This window comes from Piliocolobus tephrosceles, chromosome 20, assembly GCF_002776525.5.
Source record: "Piliocolobus tephrosceles isolate RC106 chromosome 20, ASM277652v3, whole genome shotgun sequence".
In the NCBI taxonomy this organism is placed as follows: domain Eukaryota; kingdom Metazoa; phylum Chordata; class Mammalia; order Primates; family Cercopithecidae; genus Piliocolobus; species Piliocolobus tephrosceles.
In genome coordinates this window covers 44,397,244-44,412,865 of record NC_045453.1, presented here as the reverse complement: position 1 = coordinate 44,412,865, position 15,622 = coordinate 44,397,244, and the positions used below count along the sequence as shown (strand labels likewise).

The 15,622-nt window shown below is 47.4% G+C and overlaps 1 protein-coding gene across 4 annotated transcripts in view; it reads left to right on the top strand.

Moving 5' to 3' along the window:
• Positions 1-5,992: 5,992 nt before the first annotated feature.
• BANF2 (BANF family member 2) overlaps positions 5,993-15,622 on the top strand; it is a 36,378-nt gene continuing 26,748 nt past the window's right edge. For 2 of the 4 annotated variants that reach the window (XM_023217976.1, XM_023217975.1), the window contains exon 1: positions 5,999-6,103. The gene's annotated coding sequence lies outside the window, so the exon portion shown is untranslated. Of the gene's footprint in view, positions 6,108-15,622 lie in introns of all 4 variants that reach the window. The other 2 variants (XM_026456129.1, XM_023217977.1) reach the window with 2 other exon arrangements.

Here is a 15,622-nt window from a genome sequence, read left to right as displayed (position 1 = left end):
GACTTGGAGCCTGACGGGCAGTGGCAAGCGTTCAGATCTGTGGCCGACGGGCACGTCTTGGACGGATTCCTTCAGCCACTGGGGTGGGAACAAGCAGCGTTTGCCTCACAGTCTCGCCTTGTTGCAATGAATTGGCAGATTGAACTGAATACATACAACGTGTGGCCTCATTGTCAGTAAGTACTTGTTCGTTCATTCCGTAAATGATTTTTGAGCACCTACTCTGCTCCAGGGGCTGGACATACAGCAGTGAACAAAACTGATGCAAAGCCTCTCCACAAGGAGGTGTGGGATGGGAGGTGGACAGTCAGCACAAAACCAAGACAATTTCAAGTACTCATAAAACAGTGATGGGACAGAGTGGGAGGAGGCTATTTTGGGATGATGAGGTAAAGCCCCAAGAGACACTGGAGCTGAAATCTGAATCACCTGAGGGAACCAACTGTCGAAGATGCGGGAGTAGAGATCTTCTAGGTGCAGGGATCAGCATGTGCAAAGGCCCTGAGGCAGGAGTGTGTTAGAAAATCTTAGGAACTGAGTGGAAGCTGGTGAGGAAGTAGTACTCATGAGCAAGGGGTTAAGAGGTCAGAAACAAAGGCAAGGCCTGGATTTATTAATGTATTGTGTGAAACATTACATCTAACATTGTAGTGCTTTATCGTTTGCAGAGGGCTTTTTTTCTTTCTTTCTGTCTTTTCTTTTTTCTTTTTTTTTTTTTTGAGACAGGGTCTTGCTTTGTTGCCCAGGCTGGAGTGCAGTCATGCCATCACAGCTCACTGTAGCCTTGACCTCCCAGGCTCAAGTGATTCTCCTCTCTTAGACTCCCAAGTAGAAATAGAGGTTCATGCCACCAGGCCTGGATAAGTTTTAAAAATTTTTCTGTAGAGGCAGGGTCTCACTCTGTTGTCCAGGTTGGTCTTGAACTCCTGGACTCAAGCAATCTTCCTGCCTCATCCTCCCAAAGTGCTGGGCTTATAGGTGTGAGCCACTGCACCCTGCCCACAGAGGGCTTTGAACATACATTATTCTAATTCAATCATTCCAACAAACCGATTATATAGATAAGAAAACTGAGGCTCATGAAATAACTTAGTTTAGGTCATAAAATGAGGAAGTAGTGAGACAGGGACTTTGACCAAGGACTCTGTTTGCACAACTCCTGATTGTTATGGACCACCATAAGCACTTGCCTTTAGCAGCTTGAAATTTTTAAAAAATGAACATTTTTCATTCTATTATTTAAAAAGTAAGTCAGGCTGGGTGTGCCTGTGTAATCCCAGCACTTTGGGAGGCAGAAACTGGAGGATTGCTTGAGTCCAGGGGTTTCAGACCAGCCTGGTCAACATAGGGAAGACCCCATCTCTACAGACAATAATTTAAAAAAAAAAGGTTAGCTGGGCTGCCTCGGGAGACTGAAGCAGGAAGATTGCTTGAGCCTGGGAGGTCAAGGATACAGTAAGCCATGTTCACAGCCCTGTACTCCAACCTGGGGTACAGAGCAAGACCTTGTCTCAAAAAAAAAAAAAAAAAAAAGGTAGAATCGCATAGGTAAAATGTTGGTGAATTTAAGAAGAGAAAAAAATTATCTACAATCTCATCTGTGAAACATAATGACTTATGCATTTTAGCGTATTCTTTCTAGTTTTTTCCCCTAGAAAAACCTAGGGTGTGTGTGTGTGTGTATTACACATTACATATACACACACCACACATACATATATGTGTATATTGTCACCTTTATTGAGGTGTAATTTACATGCTCTAAAATTCACACATTAAGTGTACAAGTTGATGAATTTTGACAAATGTATACACCTGAGTAATCATCGCCATGATAGAGATCTGGAATATTCCATTCATCCCACAGAGTCACCTGTGCTGTTTAGCCTGTTCCCCCAACCCCCACTCCAGGCAAACTTTGACCTTATCTCTGTAGCCTCAGATCAGTTTTGTGTATTCCCGGATTTCATGTAATGGCAACCATGTGTGTACTCTTTTATGTCTGGCCTCTGTTGCTCAGCATAATGTTTTCAAGGTTTATCATGTTATCACATATGCATCAAGAGTTTGTTCCTTTTGTTGCTGATTAATATTTCATTATAAGAATATACATTCACTTGTTAATGGACATTCACCTGTTAATGGACATTTGGGTGTTTTTGATTTGGGGCTACGATGAGTAAAGCAGTTATGACCATTCCTGCACAAATCTTTTTGTGGACATGTTTTCTTTATTCTTATTTATTGTAGTTAGGGTCTTTCTATATTGCCCAGGCTGGTCTTTCTATATTGCCCAGGCTGGTCAAATGATCCTCCTGCCTTGGCCTCCCAAAGTACCGAGATTACAGGCATGAGCCACCACACCCAGCTTATAGACATGTTTTCATTTGTCTTGGGTAATTACCCAGGAGTAGAATCTTTGGTCATGGGGTAGGTCTTTATGTTTAATTTTACAAGAAACTACCAGACAATTTTCCAAAGTGGTTATATTATATTACATTATATGAGAGTTCCAGTTGCCCCACATCTTTGTCAACACTTAGTATTGTTGCTCTTTTTAATATTAGCCATTCTGGTGAGCATGTAGAGGTTTTAATTTGCATTTCCCTTATTGCTAGTAATGTCAAACATTTTTTCAGAGGTAAGTGTTTTTATAGTTGTTATTCTTTGTCTAGAGGCAGAGCTAAAGACTGAGGCAATTTTTTGAGTCCTGGGTATTGCGGAAAATATCGATATTGTTATTGATGCAATGCTCTGGTACAGTAGGCTTCATTCTTCTTCTAGCCAAGTTGAAATGTGGAGGACAAGAACTCTGGGTGCCATGTTGCCCAAGAATGATTTGTGTGAATGACCAGCCAAGCAATGACTGGATCTTTTCAGCAGTGATTCCAGAATTTCAGTACATGCCGTGTCTGACTGGAAGAATGGGAACTGGACTTGAAGAGTGCTTTCTCACCATATTTGGATTGTATGTGTGTTAGCAGGATCTCTAAGAGATCTGATGGTGATGATGGTGATGATGATGATGGGGAGGAGAATGTGGAAGGAGTTAGGGTAGAAACTAACGCCCACGGCAAAAGCAATGGCAGAGTTGGATTAATCCTACCATAGTGCAGGTGTGAGGCTGGCATAGTATGGTATTGAGCAGAACACCTAGGAAAGCATATTAATCCTAACAAGCCAGCAGATATCCCAAGCAAGCCTTCTCTAAGCACCCGAAACTCCCCCAAAAGCATGAACAAGAGCCATATTTAATATGGTGCTAGCTCCACCTCAATATTCTTATTCCAGGGGGAATTGTCCAGGGAGGTGGAAAGCACATGGAGTTTGTGTAGCAAATCAGTCCCCTGGGGGTAGGGCATTCAGGCCTCCCTGTGCGGAAGAAAAGGCCTTTGGGCCAGGTTGCCAGGCCTCCCCCTGAGCATATCAGTTCACGTGTTTCCTCAAGACATTCTTGATGATACTCCAAAGGCCAACCAGCAGAACACCTCCATCTGCCCTGAGACCTGACACTCACCAGTTCCCAGACGTTCTGAATTGTTCCAAGCCAGTTTATATAATTTCTCCATCTAAATGTGAACTTATAAAGAACAGAAACCATTTCTTATTTATAAAGTCTTAGTTTGGGTTCCCGTTGAAGCAGACCCTGAAACAAGGATTTGAGTGGAAGTAGTTTATTTGCAAGTTGATCCCAGGAAACACGGGTAGGGGAGTGGGGAGGTGAGGCAGGGGATATGGGCAGCAATGTGGGGTATGTTAGCAAGCCAGCTGCCACTGTGGGCACTGATATGGTTTGAATATTTGTCCCCTCCAAATCTCACATTGAAATGCGATCGCAATGTTGGAGGTGGGGACTGGTGGGCGGTGTTTGGGTCCTGGGGGCAGATCCCTCGTGAATGTCTTGGTGCTGTCCTCATGATAGTGAGTTATTGTGAGATCTGGTTGTTTAAAAGTGTGTGGTACCTGGCCAGCAGCAGTGGCTCATGCCTGTAATCCCAACACTTTGGGAGGCCGGGATGGGTGGATCACCTGAGGTCAGGAGTTTGAGACCAGCCTGGCCAAAGGTGAAACCCCATCTCTACTAAAAATACAAAAAAATTAGCTGGGAGTGGTGGTGGGTGCCTGTAATCCCAGCTACTTTGGAGGTTGAGGCAAGAGAATTGCTTGAACCTGGGAGGCAGAGGTTACAGTGAGCCAAGATCGTGCCATTGCATTCCAGCCTGGGCAACAAGAGTGAGACTCTGCCTAAAAAAAAAAAAAAAAATTAAAAAAAATTGAAAAGTATATGGTACCTCCCCTGCCTTGTTCCCACTCTTGCCATGTGATACACTGGCTCCCTGTTTGCCTTCAGACCTAATTGTCAGCTCCTTAAGGCCTCACTGGAAGCAAAGCAGGTGCTGGCACCATGCTTCCTGAACAGCCTGCAGAACTGTGAACCAATTAAACTTATTTTCTTTGGAAATTACCCAGCCTCAGATATTTCTTTATAGCAACAGAATGACCTAGCATAGGCACCTACAGGTGGGTCCTGTGGGTCCTCTGGGCCATGGTACAGAACATGACTCCAAGTTATTCCACCTGAGCAGGGAGGGAGCTGGGGTATTTATCTACCAACTGACAATAGTCATTGAATGAGGACGTTCCTGGGAGGCTTTAACTTCTGGAACTTGCAGCTGCCCGCTTGTTGTCAGGGTGGACTCCAGCAGCTGGTAAAAGCCCTCAAGTAAAGATTTGCAGGTGCTGGTAGCTGGGAGTCCAACTACCTTTGTACAGTGAAGTTGTAAGGCCAAGAGGCTATGGGCAGGGCACTGACAATGTCTGTTGTGCTTACCCAAAACATGGCTCAGTTCTGGCAATGAACAGATCCTCAATAAAGCGTGCTGATTGAACCCAGAGAGACTAGTCAGCGTTGGCCCCAAAGCTACAGCTCCTGTTTATTCTCCAGCAACCCCTGAATACTGCCATCAGCTGGCAATACTATTTCAGGATCAAACCTAAGATATCAGCACCCTTACATGTTCTTAAAGTGTGTGGTCTCAGAGCAAGCAGCCTCAGCATCATGTGGGAACATGTAAGAAATGTGAATTATTGGGTTCTCCCCCAGACCTACTGAGTCAGAAATCTGGGAGTGGGGCCCAGGAATCTGTATTTCCAGGTCATTCTAATGCAACCTAAAGTTTAAGATCCACTGTTTTGGACTCTAAAATTTAGGACCACTCAACAGTTTCCAAAGCGAAGCCGTTCGCTCTTGGTTAGAACTCCTCCACCCCCGATCCCAAGCACCAGTGGCAAAAGGGGATGGAACCTCCAGAAACATTTTATACTTTGCCCCCTTTTTTGGGTTTTTCTTTTCTTTTTAGGCTTAGTAAATATACATTCTACCAAGTTATCAATTACCAACAACGGAAAGTAGCCCAGGCATATGTGCTGTAGAAGATAACCTAAAGGACACCTGTGTTGAATTTAACTTGAAGGTGGGAGGATTTATATTTCTGCTTGTTTTCCTGAGCTAATATTTAAGTCACTTCTCTTTCCTTGAGTCCCTACCAGGTGGGCAGTAGGGGGAAAGTCACGGGTATACCAGTAGAAGAAAAAGCTGCCCTAGAATTTTAAGTCTATCACAGCAGATGTGTAACGAGCTGGGGGTACCCACAGAAGTTGCTTTGTGTGGGAAAACTGTATGAAGGATGGACTTGGTTTTACTGAAGTGACCCAGGCCAGGTGAGAATAGAAACTGTGGCAGCAAGTGGCAGCGGATGGATTCATCAGCAGTCTTCCAGGCTGATGTTTTCTGTACAGCAGACATCCCTCACTCCTTCCCAGCAACCCCACCTGAGAACAGCACCTAGACAGGCCGATTTCTTCTGGAGAGGTCTGAGGCTCTCGCTCCTGCCCTGCCCTGTGCCCTGATGCCAGCAGCCACAGCAGCCCTTCCTGTGCCCACCCCTGACCCGTAGAGTGACATCACAATGTAGTCCATTCAGGATCTTGGGACTGATTGCTCCATGGGCCTGGGACATAAGCTGAACCTCTGGCCTGCAGTTCCAGATCCAAGGGGACTGAGACAAACTGCCGGTTGCCACTGGCTTTTCAGGAGCACCTGGTGAGTATTCAGAACTTCCCCCAGCAGCATGGAAGGAGATACAGACAACAGTTGGCTGTCTTAGCACTTTAGGGTCTCATTCTCACACAGGTTTAGATGGGCCAAACTGGTGGCTGGGGGTTCGCCAGGTAATCCCCAAACTCTTCCTAGGAAAGCTGACTGACCCGATGCACACAACCCTTCCCAGCCTCTTCCTGCTGTGTCACCATCTGTGGGAAGCGGTACTCTATTCTCCCCTAAGACTCAGCTTGCCACCTGCACCAGCTCCCTGGGCAAAGGTCACTTGTGTTCTTAATAGACAGAGCAGAAAGGCCAGGCTTTCAGATGGCAAATTCACTAGCGCATCACTTCTAGCCCGAACTGAGGTCAGGGACAGCCATTGGCCAAATGACACACCACATAGCAGGATAAGCAGAGGTAGCTGACGCAGCCACCTCCCATCCGAAATGTGTACGATGGCCCTTCCTTTCTGTAAAAGGCCTTCCTGCTTTGGCTGTTTTTAAATCTCCACCTCCCGGTGACCCCCTTGTATGTCAAATCGCTTCCTTTCCTTTCAGGACAGTAAGAGAGCTTTGGGATGGTGACAGGAAATGAGTAGATGGATTAGAACACCAGGAAAGTGGGCAAAATCTAAGGTGGGGGGATGGGGACAGAGGCCAAAGTCATCTCTCAAAGAGGATGCTGGCTCTTTCCATATGGGCCACCTGCACTCGGTCGAGGGTGGTTTGAGGCCCAAGGTCGTCTACAACAAACAGTGGGGACCCGTTCTGGGCCTCAGGAGCTACAGCTGCCTTCCCCACCATGGCCCATTCATGTCTTCCCACAGTCTGTCCATGGTCCATTTACCATCTGTGAGTGCCAACACGTCCACACAGCTGCCGCTGAGTCCCACGAAGGAGTGGCTTCTGTAGGGACCCCATGATTTTGAGAAGGCTCCTGGCTCTGCCTGACTGTAAGGTAGAAAGGGAGGTGGGGGTGGGGGGATCAGAGAAATAGTTTACCTTTAGGGTTTGCCATCCCTCCTTAGTTTTATATGTGACGGGCTGAAGCCAACCTCTGCTTCACACACAAGTCTAAGATGCCAATGGTTCACCAAGCATGCTAAGAACATTTTAGCCCAGGTTAGGCCCCACTGGAAAAGAGAAAAAGACAGTAGAGGGGCCAGCGCTAGAGCAACCTGTGGTCCCCGTCCTGCAGCAGGTTTAATGTGGAGAGGAGAAAGGGAGCAAACGCTGAACCTCCCATGCCAGGCCCGCCACCTATGTTGTCGCTCTTAATTCCGACCTCTGTGAAGCAGGTGTTCTCAGCTTCATTCTACAGACAAAGAAACTGAAGACTGTTCTGTGCTGGTGGCACGTCTAAAGAGGGCCATTAACCTGGAGCATGCATTCACTCTATCGACTATCCCCAACATTAGAGCTCTCTGAAAAGAGAATGGGCTGCTTTGCAAGGCAGCAAAAGTGTGTAGGCCCCGGTTCTTCAGTCAGCATGGAAGGGAACGAGATTCTTGTCATCACCTGGGAGCTGGACCAAAAGATCTTTAAAGGCCGTTTTCAAATCCAAGACTGTAGGATTCCGGGTCTTAGTACTTTGCCCAGCCTCTGCGATTGAACTCAGATGAGTCACGCCTTCAGGGCAGCTGCAAACTTTCTGTTAGGCAAGGAGAACTGCAAAGAACCACAGAGATCAGCTACGGGCCCCAGGTAGGAAAGAGGAACCTAGACTGGTTGAGGCAGTTTTCCGAGGCTCCAGAGCCAATTTGCAGAGTTAACCTGTGTTGACTGAACAAATGGAGGAGCCAGGTCTGAGTGCTGATCAAACGTCCCCATGCCCATCTCTCTCGTTCACCTGGTTCTTTCCTATCAAGATTATGATTCAGCCACTGTTTACAGAATACCTGCTGCATGCCAAGTGTGTTTCCAGAGATTATTTCACATACTCCTCCCCAACTCCATGAGGTGGGTGTCATCGGCCCCGTTTCTCAGATGAGCATGGTTAGGTAACCACCCCAGAGGTTCAGGTACTTGTGGAGATGTCATAAATACTACATGACAAAGCAGGTCTTTCTAACCCCAAGGAAAACTTCTGTCTCCATCTGCCACCTCCTAGCTTGTGCAAGGAAGCAGGAAGCACTCTCCTTTCTTAGCTTTTTCCTAAGACACACTGCCATTGACATGCCAAGCTCCACAGTGCCTATTTCCAGCCCCTCCTGGACATTGTCCTGATGGATGCTGAACTCCCTGTGAGCCTGCCTGGTTCACTGGCCCAGCCCCTCGCTCTGACAGGGCAAGATGGAGCGATTTCTACACATGGACAGATGTTATACACCAAGGAAGAAAATCTGCTAATCCAAAGCTGCTTCGGCTAATTGTGGCACTCTCCCTTCTGCGTGGTGCCCTGAAATAGTAGCCATGCTCTGTTCTTTTTTCACATCAGGGAGCCCCAGTTGGCAACTTAAATGAGGTTGCAAAGAAGTCAGTTACACAGACCTCTGCCGCCAGTTTCCATGGATGAGGCCTTGCTGATGATGTTCCTTGGGTAGGACCCGTGTGCAACTGTCTGTGGACTTGGCTTCTTGCTGTGGATAATTTGGACTCACAGTCAGGCTGGAAAAGCCTCATTTAACCCTGGGGAAAACTGGAACGTCCAGAAATTTAATGGAATACTAAGCCCAAGAGCACATTGTCTGACCTTGAACTCTGGTTCTGATCTGCTTCTGAGTTATTCTATAGCCATCTCAGCCAGCAGAACCGTCACGGGAATATTCTGTCTCTGTGTTGCCCAATATGATAGCCACTAGCCACACAGGGCCACTGGGCACTTGGGATGTGGCCAGTGGGGCTGAGGAGTTGCACTTGTTGTTTAAATGGAAGCTTAGATTACAGAGCCGTGGGTGGCTGGTGGCTGGTGTGCTAGACGCTGCTGCTCTGGCCCCTGCTGACTTTTGTGACTTCATCTCTGATCTCATTCCCCTCTCCTGGCTTTCCCTTTCCCTCTGTCTTCACTCCCAGACCTCCTGCACTTTTTGATTTTTGCATTTGCTATTCTCTCTGCCAGCATCACTTTTTCCTCTGATCATTTTATGGCTTGCCCCTGTTCAACAGGAGGGCCTTGGATCAAGTGTGTGTCTTCAGAAAGACCTTCCCTATTCTATCTAATAGTATCCCTAGCCCCATTCCAAATTTCTCCTTATCTCTCTGAAGTTATCGTGTTTGTGTGTTTTCTTGTCTACTGCCCTCTCCCTGGATACGAATCCCAGTTTCACCAGAGCGGGGATGCAGTCTGCCCTCTCCCACTCCATCTCTGTGCCTGGAACAGTGCCTGACAGGCAGAAAGTGCTCAGTATGGTTCTCAGAGAGCAGGAACATTCTGCAGGACAGCCCCCTCCTTCAGTGAGGAGGAAAGACAGTCACAGCCCCAGTAACTTCTGCTGTGTGACAAAATAACACGAGCATAGTGGCCTGGAACAGCAAAGATTCGTATTTCTTCCACTTCTCTGGGTCTGGAATGTGAGCAGGACTCAGTTCCACATTGTGTCAGTGAGGGTCACTCAGCGGGGGCTGGGCTGGACGGGGTGGCCCAAGAAGGCCTCACTCACACAGCTGGGACTTTTGGGCCCTCCAGGAAACATCTCTATGCGGTTCGTCTGGGTTTTCTTACAGCATGGAGGTCTCAGGACAAGTAGGCTGACTTTTTTTTTTTTGAGACCGTGTCTTGTTCTGTTGTGCAGGTTGGAGTGCAGTGGCATGATCTTAGCTCACTGCAACCTCTGCCTCCTGGGTTCAAGCGATTCTCCTGCCTCAGCCTCCCGAGTAGCTGGGATTGCAGGTGCCCACCACAATGCCCAGCTAATTTTTGTGTTTTTAGTAGAGATGGGGTTTCACCATGTTGGCCAGGCTGATCTCGAACTCCTGACCTCAAGCCTCCGCCTCAGCCTCACAAAATGCTGGAATTACAGGTGTGAGCCACCGCACCCAGCTGGCTTCTGAAAGAGGAAGCAGAGGCTACCAGGCGCAGAACTGGCAGCACCATTTTCATCACCTTCTACCTGGCTAACTAAGCCACAGGGTGAGAGCCCAGATAAAAGGGGAGGGGAAACGGTCCACCTCCTGGTGGGTTGGCAGCATGTTCATATCAGCAGGAAGGGATCTATGGACACGCTACACAGTCACTTCAACAATGCTGTGGTGGCACTTCTCAGCTTTGATCATGCACATGGGCCATCTGGGGTCTGGTTAAGATGCAGATTCAGTAGGTCTGGAGTGGAGCCTGAGATTCTGCATTCCGAAGAAACTCCAAGAGACATCAAAGCTGTAGGCCCACAGGCTGCACGTGGAGTAGCAAGGCTGTATTAGAACGCATCCTATCTGAGCCTGTGCTTAGGTTTGACATTGCAGGGCCCCCAATTCCACTTCTAGAGTGGACATCACTTATTTGCGTTAAGCATTACCCACTGTTGCTGAGGTCTACGTGATTGGTCCCTTCTTCCCTGGCATCTGGACTTGTGCCCACATCATGCCATGGGGTAACTGTCCCATTCTACCTCCCAAGCACTTCTCATGCCTTACTTTACCAGCCTTTAAGGCCCCTTCCTTCTTTAATGTTTAATTCTCATCGTGTCCCTTGTAAAATTGGTGGAATGGGGCTCTTTCAGTTAGGATTAGAAACTAAACTCAAACTAGTTAAAAGGCAAAGGATTGATTGAAGCATGTATGGCTTCAGGACTGGCTGTATCTAGGCCCTCAAATGATGTTGTTAAGAAACTATTTGTCACCATCTCCAGTTCTGCATTGCCAGGATCTCTCTGACAGGATCCCCCACAAGTGGAAGAAGAGACGAACACTCACTTAGCAACCCCAGCAAGAAGGGGGCACCACTTCTTGCCTAATCTTTCTGGCAAAAGTGCCAGGATTCTCTCTGGCTGGCCCAGCTGAGGTCATGTGTCCACAATGATGCAGTCATTGTGGCCAGGAGGATGTGTTACCTCATTGGCCAGGCCTGGTCATGTGTGTATCCCTGGAGCCAAGTGGGAGACTGGCCCCACCCGAGCCACATTGGATGAAAGCAGGAAGAGGTGATTCTCCATGTAAAATTGGAGAGAAGAGAGAGCAGTTAGGAAGCTAAAAAATTGTCCCAGTTGATCATGAGAACAGGTGTTGGAGTTCTTGTGTGATGGCTGAGAAAGCAGAGGGCAGGCACCTCATAAATTCCAGAGGGCCCACAGCTAACCAGGCCTCCCGACCCCTAGCACAGACTTACAGGGGCTGTCGAATTAAAGATCTTTAGCACCAGAAGAATCTTGGAAATTAGCCAACACATGTTCCACAGAACACTGGTTCAAGGGAAGCTAACTGATGTTACTTGAAAGGCTGTCTGGTCTAGGAAAGGTAAAACAATGGGCTAGGCCAGGTCAGCAGTTTCCTTGCTTTACGGGACTTTTCAGAGCCGTAAATAGGCTGGTATACATTGTGAATCCCCGAGAATGGGGGAGGCCTAGGGACCATTGTTTGGAAAATTAGTAACCTAACTCTGTTCCTTCCCATTTTATAGATGAAGCAACTAAGGCCAAGAAGGGACAGTGATTTGGGCAAGGTTATGCAACTAGTTCATCCTGGGATTACCCCAAATGCAGTGCTGAGACATACCTCATGCTCTGCAGAAGCATCTCTTTGTACCTCAGAGTAGCCCTGTCCTCCTGGTTGTGCTCCTGCTGTCTGGAGTGTGTGTGTTTTCCTTTCTCCCACATATCCCTGCATAAGGGTTTGTGGGCTTCTACAGCACTGCTCCTGCGAGGACCCATGGGCACCCAGAGTGCCCAACCTCTGCCTGGGACATGGCCCTCACTGCTGCATGCCTGAGGGAACTACTGAGAGGCACAGAAAACCACATGGGTCTGTACTTAGGAAAACACAGCCACCCAACTGGCAAGGTGACGGCATTGATGAGGTTGAAGGGGCTTGAAGGTTGGCCAAATCCAGAGAGTCAGCACAGACAGACACCAAGAGTGCCAGGCTGAAGGGTGGAGGGAAAGGAAGGTTCCTAGAGCCAAGCACACACTTTAAATGTAGGGAGAGATTGTCGGTCAGGGCTGGGGTGTGCTGACGTGAGGGCGACTGTTATAGCAACATTACCTTTAAGACCCTCATTCATCTGGGCACTTCATATGAGCTCATTCTAAGCCACTCAGTGACCCGGGCTGGGGATTATCATGACCCATATAGATCAAGAAGAGAAAAGTAGCTGTTGGTTAGTTGGCTGAACTCATGAATATGAGCTAAACACGAAGGATTCAAGCTCTGGCTCTTCTCGCCGCCAAGTACATGATCTTGGACATGTTACTAAACTGTCTGAGCCTCCATTTCCTTGTCTGGCAAATGGGACTCAGATACGTTCCCACATCATAGCTTTGTTTTGAGGATTAAATAAGATGTCTGCGAATTAGCAAGACACCTAGCGCATCCATGGTAGGATATCCTTAAGTGATGGCAGGAATGGAGAAGTAGGAACAGATCCACCAAGTAAAGGGTAAAGCCAAGATCAAACACAGGTCCAGCCAGCTGTGGTTCCTTCTGCCTCTTCACTGCCACTAAGAAAGGGGGAGCATTCAATGAGCAGATGGCAGTGGCTCCGAGTGCAGATCAGTGCAAAGGGCTTTCTAATCTTCTCTGCAAAGAAGGAGGGATGGCATATGTGTATCTTGGTCATTTCCAGGTGACTCTACCCAAAGTCCATGCAGGAAAGTGGACGCTGTGAGCAGGATGGAATATACATATCTAAACCTCTAGAGCAGAGCCAGGGCCAGGCATGACTTGATCAACATCTAAATGCAACCAACACCCAAGGGCCACGCAGAGGGAAGAGACCAGGGACTACATCTTGGCACTTTCAGATGGCTTTGCAAGCACTGGAAATCAAAGCTTCACCGGGGATGCTTTAAGGATGAAAATCCCGGCCAGGTGTGGTGGCTCATGCCTGCAATCCCAGCACTTTGTTTGGGAGGCCAAGGCAGGTGGATCACAAGGTCAGGAGATTGAGACCATCCTGGCCAACACAGTGAAACCCCGTCTCTACTAAAAAAAAAATACAAAAATTAGCCAGGCGAGGTGGTGGGCACCTGTAGTCCCAGCTACTTGGGAGGCTGAGACAGGAGAATGGCGTGAACCTGGGAGGTGGAGCTTGCAGTGAGCTGAGATCACACCACTGCACTCCAGCCTGGGCGACAGAGCAAGACTTTGCCTCAAAAAAAAGAGAGAAAATCCCAGCAGGGATGTAAGGGAAGATGCTGGGAGCTGGGAGCAGCATGTGGCCCCTGAGTAGGAAGATGGAAGTACAGCAGAGGCAAGAATGGCAGTCCATGTTTGTAGATGTTTTTCACAGGGAAGGTCAGAACACATCCCAGGGAAACCACGTCCAAGATTCAAGATGAGAACCACCTGACCTCCCCCTCCTATCTATCTATCTATCTATCTATCTATCTATCTATCTATCTAATCTATCTGTTTTGAGATGGAGTTTTGCTCTTATTGCCCAGGCTGGAGTGCAATGGCATGATCTCGGCTCACTGCCACATCCACCTCCTGGGTTCAAGTGATTCTCCTGCCTCAGCTTCTGGAGTAGATGGGATTATAGGCATGTGCCACCATACCTGGCTACTTTCTTTGTATTTAGTAGAGATGAAGTTTCACCATGTTGGCCAGGCTGGTCTCGAACTTCTGACCTCAGATGATCCACCCACCTTGGCCTCCCAAAGTGTTGAGATTACAGGCATGAGCCACTGCACCCGGCCCAAGTCAAGGTTGTTTTCTAAGAATCAAAACTTGACTACAGGCTGGACATGGTATCTCAAACTTGTAATCCTAGCACTTTGGGAGGCCGAGGCAGGTGGATCACTTGAAGTCAGGAGTTTGAGACCAGCCTGGCCAACATGGTGAAACCCTGTCTCTACTAAAAATACAAAAAAAAAAGCAAAAAAAAAAAAAAAAAAAAAAAAAGCCAGGTGTTGCAGTGCATGCCTGTAATCCCAGCTACTTGAGAGATTGAGACAGAAGTATCAATTGAACCCAGGATGCAGAGGTTGTGGTGAGCTGAGATCATGCCACTGCACTCCAGCCTGGACGACAAAGTGATATGTCTGAAAAAAACAAAACGAACAGAAAAAAACCTGAGATCCCTGATCCACAAAAGCCTGAAATATGATGTCAAATTGTATTTATATGTGCAAGGAACATTTTTCTTGAAGGAAGGTGCATAGCAGGAGAGGCAAACTTTGGCATGGCTTTGTTTTGTTAGGTCCACATAGCATTATGAATATTTGAATGATTTCTCAACATTTAAAAATTGGGTACTAGTACGTAAAAATCTAAATGTCGGGCTCCTCTTGAAAAGACTCACAAGATCCAGTCACATGGGACCCACATTCCAGAAATGGGTGGCCTCCTTTAGATGGTGTGTGTGGGACCACAGTCAGCTACACAGTCCATAGCACTTTTGTGACCTCCCCAGTGGATGTCCAATGTTGGTCCTCATTTGCCAGCACCCTTGCACTGTTTTCTTCACTGCTTTGTTTTTTTAATTTGCCTGGTCCCTCTGGCTTTTTCATTTGCAACCTATGATTTGAACTTCTAATAGATGCTCAAAGGGTGGCTGATTTTAAGAAGATCATTGAAACTGAGATCTTTTTTCCAGCTTAAACTCTTTCCCCATAATCCAGTGTTGAAACCGGCCCTTAGTAGAGGCAGAATACCACCCTTCCCAGGCTGAGAAACACAGATTCTTTTCCTCCTAAGGAATATGTGTATGCTGTTTGTCCAAGGGCATGTTTACAAATGGCAAGCTCATCTTCTGATGTTAGAAAACACCAAAAGCTATTTAGAAATTACTGAAACTCCTATCTATAGTCTCTGCAAGATACTGCTCAGGTGATAATGCAATCAATGAAAGCAACGACAACCTGGGAAATCCTTTCTTTGTAACCTGGAGAATTTGGCTTTGAATGGAGACAAATCAGACAGATAGAACTCTTGCTCAGACCCCTTTTCTGAAGCCAGAGCCAACAAGCCTAGCTTTCTTTTGAAAGGGTCTTAAGTAGGTCTTTGCATTTGGGAAGATCAGGCAAGTCACTTAGAGCCGATTTCTGAACTGAGACTCAGAGATGCACATATTCACACCTGCGTATCCGGAGACATGTGGACCTGGAGGGCTGGAGGAGCTCAGCTGCCTTGGTCCTTAGGAGGCTCCAGAACCACCGTGCTGAGGCCCAGCAGGCACGGGCAGGACACACAAAATGTGAGAGCAGAGGAATGAAGGAAAATTAAATCTTGGGCGAGGCATTCTGTCCAGCAAAGAACGGGAGGTAAATACATGGCACGTGGGCCTTCAGTATCCTATGAGTGGAATGAAAGCAATGCTTAAAACACTGCACCACTGCACAGCTCCACCTGTACACAAGATGCCCCCTTGTTTTGGGGCAGCCAACTGCTGCATCCCCTGTTTATATTTGCACCCAAGCAGAGGAAGTCA